The sequence below is a fragment of the Monodon monoceros genome, unplaced genomic scaffold (assembly GCF_005190385.1).
Source record: "Monodon monoceros isolate NGI ecotype Baffin Bay Population unplaced genomic scaffold, NGI_Narwhal_1 Super_Scaffold_4, whole genome shotgun sequence".
Lineage (NCBI taxonomy): Eukaryota > Metazoa > Chordata > Mammalia > Artiodactyla > Monodontidae > Monodon > Monodon monoceros.
This window is the reverse complement of record NW_021703781.1, coordinates 73699786-73709233: the sequence shown is the minus strand read 5'-3', so window position 1 is coordinate 73709233 and position 9448 is coordinate 73699786.

The following is a 9448-nucleotide window of genomic DNA, read 5'->3' as shown; positions in this document are numbered from 1 at the left end:
GGCTGGGTAGGAGGCTCTAATAGGGGACATTTTGAAATAGTTCAGTCCAAGAAACTAAATTCTCCAAAAGCTCCCTTAAAGAAAACTGTGTAAAACGAAATCCATTGAAATGTACCACCACCAAGGTCCTCTTTGGAATTGTTGCCAAACCTCCCTGCTTCTAGTCTTGCCCTGAGGTTGAGGGATTCATTCTCCACTGTGTCGCCAGATGATGTTTCTAAAACACCTGTCTGATCATCTCCCTCTCCCCTGCCTCCCCTGCCTCCCCTGCCTCCCCTGCCTCCCCTGCCATGAGGCTCCCCATGGCATTGGGGCAAAGCCCACCACCCTTAGCCTGGATCACACGTGGCTGCAGGATCCGGCCTCTGCTGCCGCTCCCCTCTCCTCTGTGGTCCACCCACGCTCAATGCTCTCTCGCAGCACTGGATCTTAGCACAGGCTGAGCCCTCACCCTGGAACGCACTTCCCGTCCCCACCCCTAACAAAGCCCTGCCAACTACCTAGTGAGCCCTTAGTAGACGACTAGACAGCAAGCCCTCTACTAAGCACTTCAATGACATTACCTACTTTTGTTCTCCACGGCCCCAGGAAGATGTTTTAAAGATAGAAAAACTGAGGCCCAGAGATGGTAGGTGATTTATCCACTGTAGCACAGTCAAGGCCAGGCTGGGATGCTGAGATGCTGCACGGCCTTCCTTATCCACCTTCCACCCCAGGAGATAGAGACTGGGGTGCTCCTCTGTACCCCCATAGCCTTCTGTGCTGTGTTGTACTCTCCGATTGACCCCCAGAAAGCAGTCCCCCTGAAAGCATTTGTCTTTGTGTCCCCAGCTCCTGACCAACGCCTAGCACACCGCAGGTGCTCAGTTAACATGTACCAAAAAAAAAAATGGATGAACCATTGGGAGAGATACTTATTGGTAAATGGATTTGTTATATAACAGCCACAGAAGAATACTACGGAGCTGTGTGCTGTGTAGTTACTCTGGAGAATGCCGTGGGGACATAGCCACTCAGTACCCCAGTGATGGCTTGAGAATTGGAGGGTTGTCCTTGGCAAGTTTTGGTCCCCAGCCCCTCCTCTCGTGCCACCCAGCATGCTTCTCGGTTAGCTCTCAGTGCCATTAGCTGTATAATCAGGGCCCAAGTTTGAGTATTCTCTATTAAACATATTATTAGAAAGATAAATGGGTTGCCTGATCCAATGTTTTTTGAGGCACATGCAGGTAAATTACATTTATCCAGATGTTTAGCAGATCCGTGCCAAACCATTTAAAACGTAAAACAGATAATTTCCTTAAGCCTTATTTTCAGTTTCCCAAGGATCAGTCCTTGGCAGCTGGCTGGGCAGATGAACGCTGGAGAAAAATTAAGGGCTGTCTGTATCTTTCAAATTGACATGAAGAGCAGTTGGGTTCTGCTAGAGACTAAGAATGACCACAAAATGTAATTATGATTGTAATGAGAATGGGTTAAGCTTAAACTATTTCTCATTTTCATTGCAGTCACTGCTACAAGATGGAGTGGAGATTAATGCCAGGCCATTTCCTGTGCTTGTTATACTCTTTGTCATTAGAATAAAACATCATCATTTGAGCATCTCATGTGTACTGAGAAGGATGGCCAGGGAGGGGTGGCCACACTGAGCACCGGCCGACTCTCTGTGCTCTGGCGGGCTCCTCTGCAGTGGGCACAGGGAACAGGGTAGATTCGCTGTAGCCCAGAGCACCCATCCCATCTCACCATTCTGCAGCCCAGACCAAGACTTAGAGCCTCATTCTCTTCAACTGCAGAATGGGGACAACAGCACAGTTCTTCTTCCCAGGGCTGCTACAGCTCTCCACAAAGTAATGGCTTATGAAGGGCTTTGCAAACTATAAAGCACTTATCCCCTGCAAGAGAGGAAGATAACGCGGGTGCCGGCTTCTGAACTAAAAAGATCTGAGTTCATTTTCCAGATCAACAGCCCTAATTGTGTGAACTTGATCAAGACATTTGACGCTGAGAGCCTCAGTTTCCTCACCTGTAAAATGAGGATAGACCACCCCCCCATTAGGGTCTTGTGAAAAGTAAAAGAGGTGACGAATACCACGTGCCTGAAATGGGGTCTGACGTGTATTTAGTGTCCCGTGAGTGGTGGCTTAATTGTGGGGGATGGTCACTGCCAATGTCTTCATCTCCATTATTAGACGCAGACTCACGAATATTCTAAAACGGTACAATTAACAACGCTGGGGATCGTTCACTCAAGTCAGGAGTTTTGCATCACAGAATTCTTTGTTTGACCAAAGTCTTACCTACAAGTCCCACCTGTGAAACAGGAGGGAGCAGAGCTGTTTTGGTTCAAGAGGAAGTGGGGGGCCCAGGGCCCATCATCCAACTGCTGTCCCCAGCAGCTCCTAAGGGTGCAGCTCTGGAGAGCCCAAGTACTAAGCGAATACATTTTTTGGTCTGGATCTTGCAGCCCGTACCTGCTGCCTGGCTCCCTGGAATTCCTCCTCATCCATTATGGGGCTCCTCCAGGGTCACCTCTATTTGACATCCCCAAGCAGAGTTAGTCCCCGTCCCTTGTGGGCTGAATTGGTATTTAGCAGCTGGGAAGGACCTTGGCAGCCACATATTTTTGAAAAGTTGTATAGCAACCATTACCAACTCCAAAAGATTTTCATCACCCTGAAAAAAAACCTGTGCCCATTAGCTGTTACTCCCCATTCCCCTCCCCGCACCAGCACCTGTCAAGCATTACTCTACTTTCTACCTCTATGGATTTGCCTATTCTGGGCAGTTCATACAAATGGCACAGGACCTGATCAGTAATACATGTCTAATAAATGGATGTAAGAACATAAGAGTAAGAATTTCAATTAAAAAAGTATAAAGTTTTTAAAAAGATTTCCTCACCAAACATCAAGTGTTTTTTGATGTGATAAATTACGAAGTACCAAACACTCCCTATGAAGTATTCTTGCCCCCAAAATGTTCATTAAACCTAACTTCTAGCTCACGGAAAATATAGGACATAAAGGTACAAGTGAAATGACACCACAAGGAAGCAAACAGACAAATTCAGAATGTAGAACATTCTAGAGGACAACTGATTGTTTTCTCCAATGGGTCAATAACTTGTGGAAAAAAGGTGTGTGAGTGAGGCTATTCTAGAATAAAAGATACTTACGAGGGACTTCCCTGGTGCCACAGTGGCTAAGAATCTGCCTGCCAGTGCAGGGGACACGGGTTCAATTCCTGGTCCAGGAAGATCCCACATGCCGTGGAGCAACCAAGCCCATGCGCCACAGCTACTGAGCCTGCGCTCTGGAGCCTGTGCGCCACAACTACTGAAGCCCACGTGCCCTAGGGCCCGCATGCCCCAACTACTGAGCCCGTGTGCTGCAATTACTGAAGCCCACGCACATAGAGCCCGTGCTCTGCAACAAGAGAAGCCACCACAATGAGAAGCTCGCACACTGCAAGCAAGAGTAGCCCCCACTCGCCGCAACTAGAGAAAGCCCACACACAGCAAGGAAGACCCAACGCAGCCAAAAAATAAATAAATATTAAGTAAATAAATAAATAAAAGCTACTTAAGAGATAACTGGGAGATTCTATTGTTTGCTTTAAAATATACCCCCAGTCAACCCTTTCCTAAAGGCCCCTCTCTGTAGAAGGATTTCACTCCCAGCCCCTGGAGAGCAGGACGAGCAAAAGAGAGATGAGAATACGGGACATGGATACTTCCCAGATGCAGCTTGACAAGTCTTTGCATGTCACTCTCTTTTCCCAGAAATGGGCTGTTCCTTCAAGCTGGGCCTGAGGATAAAGCACTGAAGCCAATCCGTGACGGATGTGAAACGTGAGCCAAGAAAGAAACCTTTGTGGTCAGAAGTCACTGAGATTTGGGGGTCACTTGTTATGACAGCATAACATGTCCTAAGCTGACTAACATAACAACCCCTATCAGATATTAACATGAAATTGTAGTTATAAAAAAATGCTCATAGTTTGTAGAAATGCATATTTAAGAAGGTAGGGATGAAATGTCCACATGATAGGCAAAATTCTAAGCTAGCCCCCAAGAGTCACACGCCCCTGCTGTACCCACTCTGAATAATGCCTTCCCCCTGAGTAGAGGCAAAACCTGTGAATATGATGGTATATCCCTCCCGTGACGGGTTGCTGATTAGCTGACTTTGAGTTAATCAAAAGGAAAATTACCCTGGGTGGGCCTGACCTAATCAGGTGAGCCCTTAGCTGAGGGTAAAGTGTCAAAGAGATTCTCCTGCTGGCCTCAAAGGAGAAGCAAACGGCAACGTTGGGAGCTGCCTATGGAGAGGACTGCCTCTAGCAGCTGGGGACTTCAGTCCTACAACCACAAGGAGCTGAATTCTGCCAACAGCTACATGGGGCTGAGGCCCCTGAGCCTCAGGGGAGACCCCAGCCCTAGCTGACATCGGGATTGCAGCTTTCGGAGACTGAGTAGAAGATCCAGCTAAGTTGTGCCCAGGTTCTCAAACCACAGAAACTGTGAGATGACAAACGTGTGTTGTTCAAGCAGCTAAATCTGTGGCAATCTGTTGCACAGCAATGGAAAAGGAACACAGTGTCTGTGATCTGCTTCAGAATAATTCAGCAAAAAACACGGGAGATACGCATAGCAAACATGGCAAAATCTTGTTAATGCTTGAATCTGAGTGACGGGTAGATGATGTTCATTATGCTATTCTGCCCAGTCTCATGAAGGTTTGAAATTTTTCATAATAAAAAATAGTAAAGTGTGCCAGAATGTCATCTCCCTTAGGTCAAGGGCCCTGACAATTCTGTCCATCGCTGTAACTCCAGCAACTAGCACCGCGCCCGGCACATAGTAGGTGCTCCGTAAATAGCTGTTAGATCAATCGACTGACGCACGGGTATGTTACAGTTTATGAACTCACAACATCTTTTTGCATTAACTCCATTTTACAGATGCAAGAGCTGAAGCCCGCGGCGTTTGTGACTCAAAGTTGTGTAATGAGTAGCTGATGAGGCTAGGATTCAGGTCTTCCAGTCCCTGAGCAAAAACCCACTGGTCTCTCTGGAGTATAATACCTGCTGTCCAGGTCTTCTCTGGGATTTAAATAGCTGCTGTTTCATTCCGGTTTGTCCGGAGATTTACGCACACCACCCCAGTCACATGGAGACATCCGCTAGAAAACCCAACCAGGCAGGTGAAACGTTAATTTCCTTTCTACTGTACCATTGCCTAACCTCCTTCCATGAATCAAAGTGAGTAAAAGGTTCTTCACTTACTGACATAAAGCAAATTGAACAAATTATGTTACTTAACTGAAGACGAACTAGTCCCGCCAGTGATTCTGGTCCAGCCTGAGCTGAGCTTTCTCTCCTTATTAACATTCACTTCCAAATGAGGTTTGGATTTTTTAATGGAATGTTGCGCTGACCTCATTAGCATATCTGACTGCATCACATCGGTGGTCTTAATTCCCAGGCACTGCTTCTAGGTAACCCAGCCGCCTCTGCCCGCTTCTTAGCAGCCTATGAATCACAGTCGTAAGCAGGCCATGAATCAGAGCCGTAGGTGGAAGCCATTTCTAACGATGAGATCAGTAACTTTAGAGTGCACAGAGGGCTCAGAGTGAGCAAAAGCCTTCCTAGATGTTAAATAACTAGCACAGACGGCTGCACATTTCTTTTTCTTGAAAAATGCTGATCACAGAGAGCGGGAGTTTTAAGCTCTCATCCAGGCCCATTTTGGCTTCCACGGGCTGGACCTCTGGGGGATCCTGGGGGAGCCGTGTCTCTGAACACAAGTCGTGCACAGACACACGTTGGTTGGTTATTATTGGAAGGACTGCTATCTGCACGGAGCGTGTGTGAAAAGCCCGGTGCCCTCCTGGTGAGGCTGGACGATGGGACAAGATCTCGCTGGGGACTCAATGGCCCCAGAGAGGGTTGCGCTCTGCCCTTCGCCACTCTGTATTTGGGCCCCCTAATTCACCTCTCTAGATCTTATATTCTTATTTCTGCAAAGTGAGGATGACAATAACCATTCTTGTTAACCCTATTTCACAAATGGGGAAACTGAGGCTCACAGGGGAAGCCATGATAAGGCCAAGCCTGGAGCCCAGACCTGCGCAGCTCCAAAGCCCAGGATGTTTCTCTATGGAACACGAGGTCTCAGGAACATCCTGTCACTGGAGGAATGCATTTCTGCAGAGGAGTCAGGGAGTTAACAAATGACATTTGCAGTTCCCATCGCTAACTTGCTCCCTCGGCCTCTCACAATGCTGCGTGACCTGAGGAACAATCAAAGGAGAAGAACTTAAAAGCCACTTTAAATTTCAGACCAATTCAATTTGGGGATATCACTCGTGAGGTGTAGCTTCTAGACGAAATTTCTAAATGACTAATACTCTTCTTTGTCCATTTCAGGGGAAAATGAATGTTGCTGCTAACATTTGACATCAATCGCCCGATCACATGTTGTCACATCATTACTCAGCTCTGTGACAAAGGCAGAGGAAAGAGTCCACGGCTGAAATTGTGCTGTTGGGCGAGGAACCAATTCAGGGACTCTGGCGATGATGGAATAGGGAACAAAATGAAATTTGGCTAAAGAAGCTCCATGTAATGGGTCATGTTGAAGAGGAAATGGAAATAAGAGGTTCATGCTTTATAAGGATGGCTATTCATTTCACGTCTAGTTTTGTAAATTCTATCTGTGTATTAACTTGGTTCCAGGATGCCACTGATGAGCCTGTCAGGGAAAGTGACTGGCCACAGGGCAGAAATGGTGAGGTGTCCATTACTGAATTCCTAGGGCAGGCCAGATCCACCACCTGCAACTTCAAAATCAGGCCTCCGCTCTTCCGGTTCGCATACCCACGAGGAATTATTTTTCTACTGCCAACAACAAAAAAAAGGAATCCTCTGAATCTAAACCAAGGCCAGTGTGTGGAAGTTGGTAACCAGAGCTAAACTGGAACTGCCAAGGCTCAGAGATACTTTTGCAATCTTCTCGTGACAGGAGAACAGGTGAGAGATTCCGAAGATCACTGTGAAAGGTGTGGGGTCAGTGCTTTCTGTTGGCTTCTGTGTACACCATTTTGCTGTAAGTGACTTATTTATATAGGCCGCATTTCTCCATCATGACCCAATTTTGCAATGATATGATTGGTGGGGCATGGGCAGCTTTGGCCAGGAGAGAGCAGGTGTATCACAGATATTAATATTCAGAGAAGAGAACAGTCAGGACTTCATTCCTTCTTCACTGTCCGAGGAAGGACGCAGAGAACCCAGGGTTTCTGGGCCCCCGACAAGCTTTTCATTCCTGCCCTGCACCTGGAGCTGGTCTTCCAGAGGCAAGTGTGAAGGTGACAAAGGTGAATGATGGGGATAACCCCACCCTCCCACCATAGGGATATACTTTTATGGCCATGTCTTTGAGGAAACAGCTTGGCTTGTCCCCAAGGTCCTTCTTGCATTATCTATGAAAGGCATGTTCTATGTTATTGACTGTCGGGGGTTAGTATCAATAGAGAGCAGGGACCTAGTCATGGATTAAGGTTTTTTACAGTAATTCTCATAGACATACTTTCTCTTTAGAAGTTCTTTCTCCACAGGTTGTGCTTTCCTGGGATGCGATCTTGACAGATACCATGGAGCCCCTTGAATGAGCAGCAGCGGTGAGAAGAGCGGGGGCTGCAAATGCGGCAGATACCATGAAGGTAGAAGTGACAGGATCTGATGACGGATGAGGTAGGTTTGGGACAAAGTGGTGAGAAGACCAGAAAAATAACTGAAGTCTCAAGTCTGGGGAAAGGATGGTCCCATTCGCAGAATAGGCACCTAAGGAGGAGATGTAGATGGCAGAAATGGGCGTGATGCTGATGGACACCCCAGGGGACACCTGGCCTAGAGAGAAAGGTCTAGGCGGGAGGCGCCGTTGTGCCGATGACACAGTAGATGAGCCCTACAATCACGTGGGCTCACCAAGGGAGACACACACATGTAAATATTTATTTGGAACCATTTCTAAATCTGCATAAAGGGTGAGAATTTTAATTACCCACAGAAATGAATGGAAATGTGATCAAGACCCCTAGGAAAAAGGGACCTCTTTCCTGATGGGTTCTTGTCAAAATATACACGGCCGCTTCCTCATCGTTTAATTGGGTGGGCTAATCTCCTCCCAGATATAAAATATTGACGTGAGTTGCTTATTTTCCTAAAAGCTCTAAGTTCAAATACGTAGGTTTGTGTTTTCCTGTAATTAGCATGCTGTATCTATTCAGAATAACTGCGACATCCCTTCCTGGTAATGAAAAGTGATTAATTACCAATTATAGCAAGTATCCAATTTCGTGCAGTTTACCGCTGGTCTGTACCACTGAATTGCTAGCGTTCTAATTGCAGACATTAAAAGTTCTAGGTAATTATTGCTGAAAGATCAGTAATATTAAAAATATTGGTTGCAGCTATTATTACATTTGCTCTAAACCCAACCAAGACTTAAATTTATGTCTGAGCTGCCAGCTGTTTCATCAGTCTATTTCTGTTACTAGTTTGGAACAACTGGGTTTTCTTTTCCCCTGTTTTCTCAGAGCCTATTACAAGTCTATTAACAGCTCTGGGCTCCCCATTTTGTAAAGCTTTCATTAAGTGAAACAAGCTAAAAAATCACTAGTAGGTGCCCTTTAGCAAAGTAGGGAGGTAATTATCTCATTTACAGATCACTATGTGCATTTCATTTTTCAAAGCACAAAGAGAAAACCAGCTCTAAATGACACTTTTTCGTATTCATTACATTCACCAGAGAAATGTCAAATTAGGAGTTTTCAGTGCAAACGCCAGCATGAACTCTGACAGCAGCTATCAACAGGGACATTTGGAGGAAATGTCTTTGTGCCCAAAGTGGAAATCAAGGAAGAGTCCTGGGAGCTTGAAAAGGTGTTTGTCCTCCAAACACCTGAGCTGTACCTCTCCATGGCTGGTTTATCTGCAAGCATGCCAGGCACAGCTCAGGAAACTAGAGGTTCCATGCAAGCCAGACGGTCCTGGCCAGCCGAGGGTGGCCAGAATTACCAAGGCAGATGACTTAGCTTGCACTGTGCATCTACAGACCAACAGAGGGAGACCAGAGAGATGGCTAAATACCATTCAGTGAGCTCCCTGATGAGCTAACATGGAGGCCCACACAAAGAAGAGTGTGGCCGACTCCATGGAGAGGGAGAACCAGGAATTTACAGTGGAGGGGCTGCTTCAGCCAGGTCTTGAAGGATGAATAGGAGTTCATCAGCTCCGTAGAGAAGGCTAGGAAAGGGCCCCCTAGTGAGAGTCCATATCCAGAGGGCACTGGGACTTCATACTGTCCTTGGAATGAGAGAAGATATTTGGAGACCAGGAACTGTCCCGTTCAGTAGGTCATTAAACGTGGAATTGTTTCAGAAAG